Source organism: Acanthopagrus latus, chromosome 7 (genome assembly GCF_904848185.1).
Source record: "Acanthopagrus latus isolate v.2019 chromosome 7, fAcaLat1.1, whole genome shotgun sequence".
Classification (NCBI taxonomy): Eukaryota; Metazoa; Chordata; class Actinopteri; order Spariformes; family Sparidae; genus Acanthopagrus; species Acanthopagrus latus.
In genome coordinates this window covers 11,228,159-11,244,871 of record NC_051045.1, presented here as the reverse complement: position 1 = coordinate 11,244,871, position 16,713 = coordinate 11,228,159, and the positions used below count along the sequence as shown (strand labels likewise).

The 16,713-nt window shown below is 41.4% G+C and overlaps 1 long non-coding RNA gene across 13 annotated transcripts in view; it reads right to left on the bottom strand.

Annotated features, from left to right (window-relative positions):
• The window catches only part of LOC119022914, a 191,331-nt gene that overhangs the window by 76,784 nt on the left and 97,834 nt on the right, over positions 1-16,713 (bottom strand). For all 13 annotated transcript variants that reach the window (XR_005076114.1, XR_005076118.1, XR_005076116.1 and 10 more), the window contains one exon: positions 7,113-7,249. This is a non-coding gene — a long non-coding RNA (uncharacterized LOC119022914). The remainder of the gene's footprint in view (positions 1-7,112; positions 7,250-16,713) is intronic.

The following is a 16,713-nucleotide window of genomic DNA, read 5'->3' as shown; positions in this document are numbered from 1 at the left end:
GTGTCTGCCCACAACACGTTAATGAAAACAGTTGAGTGTGCATATATTCATGCAGCGGTACTGTATGTTTTGCAGAGAGCTTTGTTTCGTGCAATAGCACTTAAGGTGAATTGTGCAGGCACACTCAGAACCATATAGAGCATGTGCTGCACATGTTACTGCTAGCTAATCTTTTCTGCACTTTTCTGCTTCATATCATTCATATTTGCCATCTTTAACAGCACTCTGCACACACACACTCTGGCCTTTAACCTCCCTTTACTCTTTCACGGCATTCAGCCCTTGCTTTTAACCAATTCATATGTCACTGTAATAATAGGTTATTAAATCCTTTCTCCTTTATCTTCATTATCCAAAACTCAATTAAACATCTAGTCATTTGTTGGCTAAAACACTTGAATAACAGTATAAGCAGTAAAAGGCAGTTAACCTCAAACCCTGAGAAGTGGAAGAAAGAAAAGAGGCTGATGAGTGACTGTAACCCTTCTTCCAACATCCATATGGGTTTTGTTTGGGCAGAGCTGAGAAAAAATGCTTAGAGCCCACAGCATCCAGGGCCAACTGTTAAATATGAGTGGTAGATCTACAATGGTATGGGCAGCCATGTCGCTGGACACGTAATTCCTGATGAGTGCTCTGCATGGTCAGATGAGGATATAGCCAGGGAAAGTAAAAGGGTAAGCTTCACCATATGGTGCAAACACCCATGGTTCAATGTACAATGAAAAAAACTTGTACACATAGCATGTTGGGATTGTTTCATTAATGGTAATTTGTGGTCATACCTTCACTAAGGAACACATCTACAGATAATTTACAAATTATAAAAACTTCAGCAGCACAGACACTGAGGGAACATTTCCATCTCTGTCATCCCTCAAACTTCTGAAGGCATCCCATTCCTCACAAAGGAGTCCTTCACCAAGGAGGTTATGTTTCCACCTTTGACCATTGTTTGGCTGTTTGGCTGATTGGTTTGCACAGGATAACACAAGAACGTCAAGACAGTGTGATACAGTGTTTAATTTCTCTGATAAAAATTCATTTATCTTGATGAACAAATAAGGAGTATTTAAGTTGCTGGTATCTATGAGTGAGCACAAAAGGGACTATAGGGCCTTGGTGGAGGTATGCACTCAACTGAGAGTCACTCTATTGTTTGTCTGCTATCTGTATGTACCTTCTGTTATATTTATTATATCTCCATTTGTTTATCCATACAAACAATTTAGGACTGAAATAAGCATGACACCCTGTTGAGGATACTAGTATGGCTATTACCTTTTACTTTTGAATTTGTTTGTACTGATTACTTACAAAATGATTAAAATATTACAGAATATTAGAAAATAATAGACAGTCAAGGCAGGATGTTAAGTGAGGACATAATCCATACAGGAACCACACCAAAGTGTTAATCAAATACACAAAAACATGAAGGTATGAAAGGTCAATTCTATCTGGTGACAAAGTCTGATTGATTTATTGATTGTGGCTAAGCTTGGTGTGATTGTGACTCTTCGCAAAAGACACGGTAAGGTCCCAACACGTTAGCAAGCCTTTAAATGTTTCCCCCCGATTATGATTTACCCTTAACAAAACGCAAACAAAAGGTCTTTTTTGGTTGAAGAAATGCTTAAGCATAATTGAAAAAAAATGTTACACCCTGAGAGACATGAAACTTGATGTAAATCTTAAAGCCTGGTATGAAAATCCAAAATCTAAAATTCTCAACTTTCATACCATAGTTTACCTTGAAAACAGTGTAACACTGCAACCCTATCAGGGATGCATCAATGCCGAGCGCAAGTAAAACATAAATCCCCCACAACAGTTTGTTATACATTTTTCCTGAATCAACTGGGAATTTTGCTTTGTCGCAGATAACTTTAGAAACCCCCCCCTACAAGTGTACATTTGTTTTTGTGATTGCTGGGGGCCCTGGGCTGGTGTTTCACTGTGGTACACTTAGTGTTTTACATGGTGGTTCATGGTGGGATACATGGGCAAGAACAACTTCAACAATACACACACAGTACACACACAGATAGAAAGACACTTGTAACAAAAAAAAAGAAAAAAATCAGAGACAGACAGTGAGGCAGAGATGAATCCTGTCTCTCGGCGGACCCTAATGGAAGAAAGATGTCGTGTTCCACAGAGATCGTCTCCAGACTGTTAACTCATAACCGTGACTCCATCCAGCTCTGTTTTTCTGTGTAATCTCTCCCAGTGGATAACGATCAGTCTGGATTCATGATAGATATCAATTATCCATTAATGGTGGTTCACCAGAAAAAAAGACGAGTTATTTGTTGGTCAGCTTCTCTGTTTCTGCGACTTGTTGACAGACAAGCGCTTCAACATTTGGCTTGGAGACAATACGAGAAGGAGATTTGTCCCTTTCCACTTTCATATATATATTCCACCCGGTCCTCCTGTCCCTCACGGAGAAGACACAAATATCCAGATCTGTCCCCCTCCTCTTGTCCCTGTGGTAGCTTCATATCCTCCTCCTCTCCTCCCTTCTCTCCTCCCCTCCTTTGTCTCCCTCTCTCCCAGTGGAAGTGTAGTGCAGGGCCCAGGGCCCCTGCCTCTAATTGCTGGTGAATAGAGTGTTTTCATGGGGTGTTAGGCAGGGCCCTCCCCTGGATTAGCATGCTTACATACACACATACACACACACGCACGCACACACAACATGTACTCAGATACACAAATGGATTAGTGTGTTCACTCATGGGGAGAGGAGGTTGATTTGAGCCGACAGCAGCAGCCCTTTGGAGAAAGCCCGGGCAAGCCTGGTGGATTTTCAAGCACACACACATGCACACGCACAAAAATAAAGAGAGAGCGAATAAGAGAGAAGACACATCAAAGTTGCACTCGCTCATGTGAACACACGCACATACGCACAATCTCAGCTCCCAAGTGGAGGCCTTGTGCTGTAGAAAACATATGGGGTGAATCATGTGTTAACAGGGAGTACTGATTAACACATCTGGAGGGAGCCGGTGGGGGGTGAGGGGCAAGGGAGGGCTGGTGGGTGAAACAGAGTAGGAGGCAAATGAAATGGGAAGAAGCAGGAGATGGAAGTCGTTCTCAGTAATTCTGATTCATTGAGTCTGATAATCTCTAATGAAAGAATGAGTTAAAAACAAGAAAACAGAGCAACAAACGTGGAGACCATAAACACACTGTGAGGAATGAGGGACTCTCCACTCAACTCCCCCAGGCACCATCCTATGTGTCATGTTAGAGGCAGTCAGCTGTGCCGCAGCACCATGCTCACCAGATGCCCATCAGTCAGACTGTCTGTCCCAAAACACAGAGAACACAAAAAAACACTTTGAAAACAGGGTTATTTCCGCATAGTGTGCAGCAGCAATATAACCGAGTTTGATGAATTGTGTGCGTTCACCATCTGAATCAAGGCAAGCTTGAAACTAGTTAAATGACCAACAAAAATTGGGTGAATTTACTCTCTGCCATTTTAAATCATTTTGTTTGTTGCTGTTGAAGTACTATTGGATTGGTTCTTTTTTGACAAAATGCTTTAGAAACTGTGCTGAGGGTCGAGATAAATGAAGGCAATGCATGCCAAACAGATACTTTCTTTATTTCACTGACTCGATATTTTCAGCCAAATGTCAAAATGCCAAAAGTCCAATTTGTAAGACAGCTGATTGCGACTCATTCCAAACATGTCACATTTGGATGTTTTGGATTAGTAGGACAGGCTAGCCACCAACCCAAAAGATCATTTTGATGAGTTGGGAAGGACCAAAACAAACTATGTAATTGCCATCAACCTGAACTAAATTAATTGGATCCTATCAGGTTCTATTATTCTTTGAAAAGAGGAATATCAAATATTTAATTCTTGCCCTTGACCTCACTCTATTTCTGCTCTGAGTCTGATTTAGCTTAGTTGACGCCCTTTCTAGGGTTGGGTCAGACAGTTATGTGCTGTTCCATGCTGATTACTATCTATTAATTTTCCACAGCCAAAATTTCTTGGAAAAACCCCATGAGCAAGGCGCCCACATGGAACACTGTTGCCATTCTGCGTGACTGCAAGAGGTCAATCTTTTCATATTATCTTCTATCTTAACTCATATCAGTATCCATCTGTGGTTTCAGTACCATCAAAACAGCATAGTTGTGTTTCAACCACTGTGAAGCAACATAAACAGAGACATATCTGCGGTCATGGTCACTTTAGCGCATAATCAAGCAATCACACTGGCACTGAGCCAAGCGCACACATATAAATATAGCCCTGACAACTTACACATAAAAGTACATGCACACTTTGCTTTATAGCACCTGTTCAGTGCAATATGTTTGCATTGTTCTGGCTGCTACTGTTGTTGTTTTACACATAACTAATTGAGGTTACAGAGGGCGAAAAGGGGTGAAAAGGTTTGTTGTAACAGCTGTTACTGTGTGCAAAAAAACACAAACTACAGATCATTTTTCTCCTTAAAAAACAGATATGGAGGCTGAGCTGTTATGAGATATTAAGTAGATTTAATTACAGCTCTTTAACAGCTGTAATCCACCTGTATTTGTACAGGTTTTGTATAAATATTGCATGAGTGCCCCGGCCCAATCTGTCGGTAATTCTTAACACAAGCAGACACACGGAAGTTCTCACACAAACACAAGCACGCATGAGAGGGAAAGATATTTCTGATCATGCTATCAGGGCTGCCAGCATCTCAGCAGAGAAGAGAAAATGATGGGTTCCAACATAAACACTGATTCATAAATTTGTCATTAAATCCATCTTCCCAACATCACTCAAAGTGAGATGAGTTGAAGAAGAAACCTGCGTGTTGGTGGATAAAACACAATTGGAGGAAAGCAGTCATATGATAACATCTGATATGGCAAAAATTTCATGTGGGTTTCACAAAAATGTGTCTGCAATATACTGTGCAAATTGCTTACTGTGGTGTTTCTTTGACAGCCCAGTGGGTTGAGAAGACTGTTGACTTGTTAATTGATTGTTTGTAGTTGCAAAGCACCTACTTAACACTAAGCAATTAAGTTCAGTGACTTTTGCCTTATGTCTTTGCTGTGTAATGCTGATGATGCAGGCTGACAGGTCACCAAAACTGTCCAGTTAATGAGTAAACAATTTGTCAGAAAGACATCTTGTTTACAGCTCTTGGCCCATTTGTAATAAGTCACTCAGTGCGTTTACATGCACAGCTTAGTCGGATTACAGCCATTGTTCGACTATGCTACTCAATCAGACAACTGCAATTGTCCAAGAATACATGCCGGTGAGAAAATTGAATTACTGGCCGAAGCATGTCAAAACCTGTTACGATAGGTGGCGCTGTACCCATTTCAACTGGTGGCAACAGACCCACCTCTGGCTGACCTCTTTACGTCACCAGCTGCCTCGGCATTCGAGAAAGATGCCATACGATGAGCGAGGAGAAGCTACATTTTTGTACATTTCGTATATGGTGTACATGATAATTACACAAAGTAGATGCACAATGGCGCACTTGCTTGCAGTTATTTCGGAGGAAAGCCGCCGCCGCCACTGCTGCCACCGCTGCCACCGCTGCCACCGCCTACTTCCGGCTCACAGCCCCAGTTAAAAACTCTTGAGCCTGCTCAGAACGTAAAAATCCGATCCAATCTGATGCAGCGTATATATGCAGGAATAATGTGACTATCAATCGAATGATCTAGGTGTATTAGTCCGACAATGAGAAATCCGATCCGGTCCGATTTTAGTCAGACTAAGGTGTATACATGCATCTTAAAAATCTGATCATAGTCGGACTAACCCAGTAATTCGGTTTTCTTGAGCGTTGTAAACGCACTGACGAAGAAGACAAGACACGGAAAGTCATAATATAATCATTTTCTCTTTTGGTTGTGACCAAGGAAACCAAACTACAGCCAGTATTCACTTCATGTCTCTGGCACAAATTTTGTGTATAAAATAATTTTCATGGTGGCAACAGACAAAATCCGAATTATCTTCAACTGCTTTCGATGTAAGATCTTAGAGATCCAGTGAGTTTAATGTTACATCACACTTGTGCACTGTGGGCTTCTACAGTATGACAAATGTTCACTGATTATTATCACCCTCCTGCCGCAGCACTGATTTAAACGCAGCCATCATCCTTCCCTCCCTCCCATCCACCCAACCAGGTCAGTCAATACCTCTACATTATTCAAACTCCTCCCCACTTAATTAGATATTTAATTGACTACCTGTAGACAGATGACTGACCCGCCTGCTGGCATAAATTCATGCAAATGACATCCCACCTAACCTTCCCCCAAGGTGGATTTAATGGTACAGTCCTGTGAGGACAGAGTTCAACAAGAGGCTGTGCGGGTCAAGACTACTCACCGATCACTGGTCTGTGACTCATCTCTGAAAGCCATACTTATCTGGAAGCAGTAATATTCAGTCAGTTACCACTTACTAGGTTCACCTAGGTTTAACTGATAGAGTCTAAAACAACAGTTCAGTATCAAATCCTCCATTCAGGAAGGTTAGAATATTTAGTTTTGATTGAAATAGTTTTAGCGATGTGATGATTTAACTGTACAGTCACTTCTGATGCTGTTCAATTGTATTTTTTAATCTATGTTTTAAAAGGGGAGGTTTGCTGGAAGCAAAGCTCCCTCTTCACTGATCACATTCACACATTTACACATTCACACCAGGAAGCTGGCCACTGAGCACTTGAGCTGGTTGGGGTTCAGAGCCTTGCTCAAGGTAGTAGTAGTGGTAGTAATAAGGGAGGGGCACGCGCTGTCTTCCACTTTCCCACGAATTGAACCACTATCCCTTCAGATGAAAGCTTGTTCCTCTAACCTTTAGGCAACCATGATCAGACTCTGGCATTTTGTCCAACCCATTTATATACATAACAGAAGCACTTCCCTGTAAGATGCTATATGATTCAACAGCATCACCAACTCAATCCCTCAATATGATCATACAATTGATCATCAGCACCTTTCTAAACACGAGGCCCAAATCCTGGCATCTCATCACCTGGACCCATAATAAGTGGGGAACATCTTAGATGGCAGCGTAGTCATGGATGAACTGAAGAACTCACCTCTGGCAATGTTTTTCCTATTCTGACCTCGAGAACCCAAAGTGCAGAAGAGCTTTATTCAGCAGAGGCACAGCTGATCTCACACTCCAGTGTTTCCCCTACTACTGCCTTGTAGCCTGCCCGACACCCCATCCTCCCTAAAATGAAAGAACAAAATCTTTAATTTCATGCTGTTAAATTTTCACATACAGAGACATTTATTTCAGTCCTTTATTTTGAAATGTTATTTTGAATTACCAATCTCTGCTATGTCGCTGATGAGCTCAATTCAAATTTTACTGCTACAAGTTTCATGTGGCAAAATAACTCGATTCTCTATCTGTATAACTAATCAATGTGGTGTGGTATGAAATCACAACAACCATGTATACACAAGCTTGAGTGAAACAATGGTTTAGCAGGCCTCCATTACATAGGGGAGGTCATAATACAGAAGGGGTGTAATCCCAGAGAACATCTCTGTCACCAGTGTGTGAATGTTTGCCATATATACTTGGACGGCCATTGATATACCTGGGTGGCCCGGCCAAATGAAGTCTATGTGTGGAAAACACTGAGCAAAGATATTACTGTTACCCAAGACTATGACAATTCATTATGTTACTGTGAGCACAAGAAAAACTTCCCAACAAGAGCAAATCATTATTTAAAAACCAGAGATGGACAGACGTTGACATCTGAAATTGCAAACAGGGATTTGTGGAAAAAGGAAAGCCACTGGTTGATTTTGCGCCTTGAATGTTGTGACTCTCAATTCTGCTCCCAAGGAAGAAAGCAACGCACATGAAATCTCATCGCAGGTGTCTGGGCGACTGTATGCTAATGGGAAGGATCAGACGTTCTTCTCACATAATGGGGTTTGACAAAGTGAAAATTAACACAGCCCCACTCCTGCTGTTACTGATAGAGGGGGTGGTTGATATGGCTTTGTCTCAGAATACGCCACACACACAAAACACATAGACACACACGCACACACCTTCCGACAGATACCACGCCAGCCGTCGTTCTCATTCTCACCCAGACATTTACGTTGTACGCCCCCCCCAAAATCCCTTCCTCTCACCCCCGCCCCCCACGCACCGCTTCCCCTATCTAGGTGTTTGTGTCCTCGGCATAAACATCCCTCCATCCCTCCTCCTTCCCTCTTTTCTCTTCTTCTTCAGCGACTCTGTTTGCTTCAATGGACTTTCATGACAACTCATTCCGTAAGGGTCCTTTTTTCTCTCCCTCTCCCTCTCTTTCTCCTTCACTCTCCCCAGGTGAAATATTGATGGATTTTTTATGAATAGCTATGAAAAATTCATTCAAATTCCAAAATGAAAAAGCGTAAACATTCCGCATCTGCCTATGCCGCCCGCATTCATTATCCTTCACAACATCCTCACTCTCTCCCTCTCACTCTCCCTCTTTTTCCCTCTCAACCCCCCCAACCTCCACCATCTCCTCCTCCTCCACCCCTCCTCGCCCCCTGTCTACCTGAAAAAGACATGCCGCTCTGTCTCTTTTTCCGCCACTTGGCCTAATTGCTTAATTTGACCTGCTCTCTCATCAATTAAAAGTCTGTCAGTGGCAGACAGATGGAGGATGGATCAGAGGGCCAGTCGATGGACAGATCAATGACAGAACAGCTCAATAAGTAAATGGAGATGGCCAGTGATGGAAAAAGGAAATGAGGGAGGGAAAGAAGTAGAAGAAGAAGAAGAGAACAAATTGAACGGCTGTCATGACAAAAAAAAAGGTGCCGCACCAATGTGCCTCACTAGGATGGTCTGACTCTCTTCTCTCACGATATCTCTCTGATGCTCTGACTCTCCCTCCCCCTTTTTCTTCATCTCTTTGAATCTTTGACTCCCTCCAACAATCCCAACATCCCCACCCGCCTTCCTTTCTTTACTATGAATGCAAAGCTGAATCAACATCAAGGGGCATCTGCACATAAAGTCACAAATACTAGAGGAGAAATCATAAATGTGAAGCACAGAAATCTTGAAAGGGAAAAAAGCCATTAACTTTAAATGAATTTAAACGCCTCAAAGGTAACATAAGTCATAGCGAGAAGAGGTGTAACTAAGAAGGAGTGAAAGGGTTGAAAGCTAAAACACTGAAGATCTGCTTTGTGTTTGACTCAGATGTCATACAGAAAATGCAACTACATAAAAGGTTGATTTCAATCAATCAATGTGTCATGGAGCTGCAGTAAATCAGCCACATACAAGCATACATTCACATGCATGTGGTAGAAATATGGAAGTGCATCTCACACAGACAAATACAATGCAGTATAAGTGAAAATTCCTTAACGTGTCCTGCTCAAAAAGACTCATCGCATTTTAGCTTAGAAGCACATGATGACTCACCCGCATGTGAACCGCAAGTCATGTTTTTGTAAACAAATACGACTTCACTGAAACATGGTCTCGCATGAATATAATATTGGCATTAGCACACGCTCACACACAAACATGCCACATAACACACACATACACGCACACAACCACAATTATTTTGTTATTTTCCCCTTCAACACCTTGTTTTAATTAGCTTTCTCATGAGACTGCGACTCAGACCAATTAGAGAAGATTATCAAAGAAGGTCTGGAGTAGGGTGCATGCCCACTATGACTCTTGTCCCCAGGGACAGGCCAGGATGAAAGAGACTTCACCGATACACACACACACGTGGACCCCCCCCCCGCCCCGACACACACAAACACAAGCATGCAATACTCTCTAAAGCAAAAATATGAACCCCATGTTGGATTTTCTTATAGTACATAAAGCAGCAGCCGTGCACCATACAGCAGCATGTATATATACAGCACACATGGTCAATCATTCCGTATTGACCAGTCGCAGATGGATCACTGAGAAGATACAAAATGGGGTCCTTCCACTCTGTCCCTCAAGGGAAACTAAAACCACTCCACTGACACAATCACTAATGGAGACACTTCAAAACATTACAGACTCAGAATTCAGCTATAAAAAAAAGGACATTACGTGTTTAGGATGAACACAGGAATAAAAGAAATGATATCAGCAATGCTGCAGCACTTGCTTTCTGGTGCTCCTAACTTATGACAAATCAATGAACGTTCTTTTGGAGTTATGTTCTGCTGAGGGATCCTGATGTATGATCAAGCGGTTACCCCTGAGGAAAGTGTACCTGTATAATTACTAATGCGTCATCATTTGTCTCTCACATCCTCTGCCTTTGTTTCTCCTCCAAAACAGGAGAAATATCTGCTTAACTGCAGCCTTAATAGCGTGTTTATATTTATCTCAGTGTGATATGTCAGTACAATACAGTATGTGTGTGTGCTGTCACAAGCTACTCCATTACCAGATGGTAAGTTAATAGCACTCAGTTGTATTATGTGCAACAGTGATTAGATTGGGAGAGGCTGATGGCACATATTGGTTTGGTCCCTGAGGGCCAGCTGGAAGAGTCAGAGATCAGAGGTCAATCACCATGGGATCAATGTCACTAAAAAGAGCAGTGTTACAATCAAAGACTCACTATATGGCTTACACTGAGCTGATCTAATGCATAGGATAACTTCTACAGTTGACGTTTTAAGAATCCCAAAACAGAGCCCTTGCCTCCTTCCTCTCCTGGCTACAAGGCACCATCCTGGAGAGCAGACCGAGCGAGAGATGAGGAGCAGAGCAGAGATACGTCTAAAGGTAAAGTGACTTCCCCGGGACTTCATTAAGCTAATCTGGCCACCGATACTAACAGAGTTTAGAAGAGGAGGTGAAGAGAAAGCTCAGAAATGAGATGAACACTTATTAGATCAGACCGAGCAATTGTCTTTCGCCGCTCATAGCAGAATTCACACTCAAACACACACACAGATGCACACACAGTTAAACAGGCTCACAAACACAGCATGGGACTGACAAAATACATGATCATTTTCATAAATGCAGCACAAAACAATCATATTTAATCAATGAAGGATTAAAGGTGCAACATGTAAGAACTGGTCAATTCATACTAAAAACTAACATGGGAGGGCATGTCAGCAGATGGTCGCAAACATGGGACGGGGGGGGGGCTACAAAGCAGCTAACATTAAAAATTAGTATAGTGGCACTGAGCTAGCAGTATGGTGGAGCTGCGCTACCGTTCCATTGTCTAGGAAGAACCCTGATCGGCTAGTTAGCTCAGTTAGCCCAGTTAGCTGTAGTGGTCCACAAAAGGAGCGCATAGCACCAGGGAAGCATTTGCAGCACTTGCACAGGAATGTTGGATTGGAACGGGCTAGGACTAGCCAGTTAGTTTGCTAATTCCCTAAATATCTCTGCAACACAATACATAGATGTCAAAACATGAAACTGTTATTTCTTCAAATTCTTGTACTGAAAATGTTTAAAGTAATTTACTACATATGGCAACATACAGCTTCTTTCGCCCAAAACCAAAGGAATTTTAATTAATTATGACAGAAAGAATGGAAAAGCCATGACTGCTCAAATTTCAAATTCAGTGTCTATTTGGGAAAAATTACAAAAATGTTTTCATCAAATGGCCAATAAAGTATCTGTTGTATGATTTATCAATTAATAAACCAATTGTTTCAGGTCTTAACAGGACTGATATTTGATAGGGAGATCAACAACAAGGCCGAACAACTATTTTATACAACAGGCCATCCTGTTGCTATACCAAAATCAGTGTGCTTCTAATTAATATCTGAATCTGAGGATATTGTTGTGATATCTTTCTTTATGGTCATGACTGTTAATGCACTTTGTAGGCCTAGGAATATGAGTCAACGTATGGATAGCTTGGTCTATCATATCGTATTGTATCATATAATTTCACGTTTACCTGGGAGTCAGCTCCTGTTCACCACTGTAGGGGTAAATTAGCCAGAATGGTGTTATCACCTACAAAAAGGTTACCCACCTACAACACACCAGCGTTTAAGGTCAGTAGAGATGCACAGCATGACACCTCAACAGTTTATATTCATCTTACTCTGGAATCTCACCTCCTGGCAAGAAACCTTCAAGTTGGCAGTTACTCCGCTTGTCTACCATGGCTGCGGACAAGGGTACAACAGTGTAAGAGGTAAAAATGGCTAATTCTAAAATATTTTCAAGGGCCTAACAGTTTTAGAGAGAGGATGTGAAGGAAGGTACCAATGCCAGTATCGCATAGCAAGGCCTGTAGAGAGATGCTGTAGTCACATCCTGTATCAGCCTGGGTTACCTCTGCCAGGCTGGGAATCTGAGAAAAAGCTGAGGATTTCTTCATATTTCTAATGTTGCCACTGTTCAATCAGCATTTAACCTCAAGTCACATTGCTGTCATCAAACTCTTCAAGTGGCAGATTGAACAAGAATAAACTTTTCAAGAATTTGTCTGTTTACATGTCACTTAAGAAAAAGACTTCAGGAAATAGGAGAAAGCAGCAACTCAGACACACCTGTGTGATATAGAACAGCTGCATATAGATTGGAATAGGGCCCTCAGTTCTGGAGATGGATACGAGTGGTGTGCATAGTGCGGCATTTGCTGCTACACCTTGCTATCATCACAGTGAGGGGAGGAGATTGGGGGGATAAAGGGCCCACTGCTGTTTACAAGCATACTTCAAATGTTCCTGGAGTCTGGTGGTGGTAAACTGCAAGTATGGGTCAATTGTGACAACTACAGCAGGGCAGGAAGAACGGAAACTTGCATCATCTTCTGACAAAACAATCAAGAGCTATGAGCAATCAGGGCCTGCTGTTGTAGTGGTGGCACTGGCCTTTCAAAGAAGCAGCCCACATACATGAAGTGGACTTCTCCTTATGGGTTGGAAATAGACACAACTTTTTGGTTAGGGGGGCCCACGGAAATGAGTGAAGCTGAGATGTGGAGTGCCGTTAGAGGGCAAAGTCTGTGTGAGATACAACAGTGTACTCAAAGACTACAAGAGCAAAGAGGAATGAAGGTAGACGGAGGAACAGAGGGTAGACGGAGAAAGGGAGGGAGTGCCACGTCGTTCTTAATCTAGTTTGTCTGTCGTAATCGTGTCAATGTCACTCTCAATCAGGCAGCCACAACTAGGGCTATACAACTTCAGTTTGATTGGACCAAACCTTGTCTTTAAAATGACCTCTACAGGGAAGGTGTGTGAGTAGATAGAGGGAAAAAAAATAGAAAGAGGGGAGCAAAATGAAGGGGAGGAGAGTCTTCAAGAAACAATATGAGAAAGAAGGAGAGAGGGAGCACAAATTAACTTTAAACCTGTTACTCCCCCACCTGTCTGTCAATTTCACTTTGGTCGCTTTCTTTGTTCGGATTTTTCAGTGTGACAGTATCGATTGCCCTCTCTTATTACACAAGAGGATACAGAGACGTCTGAGGGAGTGGGTGGCATATAGGTGCTTGTATAAACTTCAGTCATATTCCCGCCTGCTGGCATTTAAAACCTTTAAGCTGGGATAGTGGGGATAGTTCATGTGGTTAAAACAAAACATTTTAAATGTCTGTCTATTGTTGAGTTTTATATTTGCATGAGGGACTACCTGAATGCAGACAAACAAGCGGTTGTTTACATTTTGCTTGTACGTATGTGTGTGCTGTTGCCTTTGGTATTAAGTAAGCATGTGAGAGTGTATAGTTACATCCACAGGAGCAAACCACAACACTGTGGTTATACATAAACAGGGTGGATTTTGCTAAATCTGCAAGTGTCAGCAGATCCCACTTCCCTAAAAATGTGTAAAAGCAACCCAACATCTGTGATCACTAATAACAGTAACACTAACGTTAAATATAAAAAGACTGTTTGGTACAAGTCTAGTTATGCAATAGCTTTTGCATTGTCATTATGATCTCACATGATATTATTATACTAATCATTGCAGGGAATATGATCTTATGGGGGACCGTGCTTTCAGCAATTTCCAGCAATGATTTGAGAGATTAGCATTTCACTGCAGAACATTAACTGAGGCCCACTAATACCACTGTGGCATCAAGTTTGTTTTGGTGTAGCTGTCTCTGTGTTTGAGCATGCAGCATTTAGCCGCAGGCAAATTAGCAAGAAAATGCTGGTATTTGCTCTTGTCTCCTCTGTGCATACTTGAGTTTTTTAGTCTGAAAGTTTCAGTGCTGGTTTTGATTATGTAAATTACATTGGACTAAAATCAGTTTTTCTTTCTTAAATTGATTTAGTCAGGTTTTGGGTATATGGTAGTGCATAAGAGTACATTAAATTTCAATTTCAATTTTAAGAGTATTAGTGAAAATCAAATGGTAAGTTTATGTTTTTTATTGTTTACAGCCATGTGGTGAAACTGAGTTGTAATTTGAGCTTCAGTGTGAGTGGAAAGTTTCAGGATTAATGGCTCTCTGCTCTCCCATCATCGACCCCTTCTTTCAAGAATTTATGAACACATGCTGCAATTGATAAATTTTAAATAAATCCCATATTTGGGTTCTAAATTGTTAGCTTGATAGCCAACCCCATTTCATGATACTGGTCTATGTGGTTTTGGTCTGGTGTCTCATGCTGCAGAAGGGCTCCAGTATTACTGCAAAGTTCAATGTCATTGTTAAAGACTTGTTTCTGTTTGCTCTGTTGGGATCATAGATCATAGATTTGAGTAAATCACAGATATAAAATCATTTGAACATTTTATTAACTCCAAATTCCTGTGGCCCTTGATAGACTGTGTTTGAAGACGAGCCTTTACAGAAGAGATGAACAGGCTTTTATTTGAAACAGACTTTTACTTCTCAGTTCCCCTGTTTATAGTTTTATTTGATCATGTTTTAGTTAGAAAACCTATTTTCTGATCTGCTATTAATCTTCTCATGCTGCGATCAAACATAGACTCAACACTTTCTCTAACTTTCACATTAAATATTCTCCATTTGTACAGAGAGTATAATGCACATCCTTTCTTGGACTTTTCTGTAACATCTGCAGAAATATTGTTGTTGAGTTCAACTACAGCTGCTAAAAAGAGAAAACTAGGGAAAAGTAAAATAATTCAAAGTTATCAGCGACTGACAATGTCATGTATATTCAAAATAGCTCATTGTGGTGATTGTGACATGATATGAGTTATTGCTGTAGAAATGCATATTGTTCCAAACTTGCAATTTGTGGTATTTGTTGAATATTCTCCCTCTTCATCTGTCCCACCAATGCACCTCATTCTGACATTCTAAGGGGTTGTCAGCTACCTGTTTTACCAGCATGCAGACTAAGTGCCACCAGCTGTTATTGTAAGTGTGTGATGATGGAAGGTGTAATTATTCATAATAATGTTCAAGCTGTTCATTTTTAACAGGAAGGCTTTTATTCAACATTTCAACCCAGTAAAATGTTGCTTCTATAACAAAGTCACCAGTAGTGTTTCATTTCAAATTAGCACTGGGTGTCAAAGAGCATCATCAATGGTTGAGTAAAGGGAAGATTAGTTTGTTTAATGTCAAACAGTTTTTTCCTGATTGAAGTGGGAATGACCAATTCCTTAATCATGATGGTGTTTGTCACTGCTAACTTTCACTGCTGGCCCAGGGAGACCAGCTGCTTCTTTTTAACAAACAGGAACATCATCAGAAGGGAATAATGGACAAAAAACAGAAGCTACAGCGGCTGCACAAGACAGCTCCACCATCATTACAACACAAAATGACAATGCTACCATACACAGCTGCAACCTCAGCTTAGTGCATACTAAAACAGCAAATATACATCATCATACTGTTATTTAGGATCATATTATCATTTTATATTTATGTATTATTTTACTTTGATTCCACTATTTATTCATCTTATGGTTTTGATACTATGCATGCTTGTGCATATTTTAGTAAATTACCTGACTTTTGTATTTGCATGTAATGCAGTGTCTTATATTCAAGGAAAGCTCTGGATTGGTCAAACAATGACACATGGCTGAGCTGGCCAATAGCAGAATGTAAGACAGTAGTGAGACAGAGAAGCAGACCGGAAAGTCAGTGTGAAGCAGGAGTGCAAAAACTTTTTTCTTCTGGCATTGAATCAATTTGGCGACTGACTAACCAGGCGACTGGTCCAAATGAACCTCCAAATGGCCTCCAGCCATTAGGCAATTTCATATTGTTGAACTCTGCAACAGTGCTGTCTGTTGTGGCTACTGCTGCATAACATATGGTCCGAGGCTTTTCATCTCTCCAGGGATGAAACACCCACACAAACACATGCACAGACTTATTCACACAACACACACACATACAAGTATTAATGTAGAGGGAAGCAGAGAGAGGAGGAACTGCCGACAGTCACACCAAAGTAGCGACTAAACAGACGCACACGCACATGCCGGTCTTCAGAAGAAACATTAAACAAAAACCAAAACAAGCCACCCCGAGTGACAGGCTGGATGAATAAAACATGCTTTCTGGGCGACCCCTCTCTGGCGAGCCCCACTCCTAAGAAATACTGTACACCAGGAAATACTCCCAGGAGGCACCAGCAACAGGGCCAAAGTGAGTGATGACCAGCTCTAGTAGACTTGAGCTTGGTTTCATAATGAAGCTGTCTGGCAGAGGGCTGTCCTGACTGCTCAGGGTTGAAGAAGGAAGTGTGCATATACATGTTATT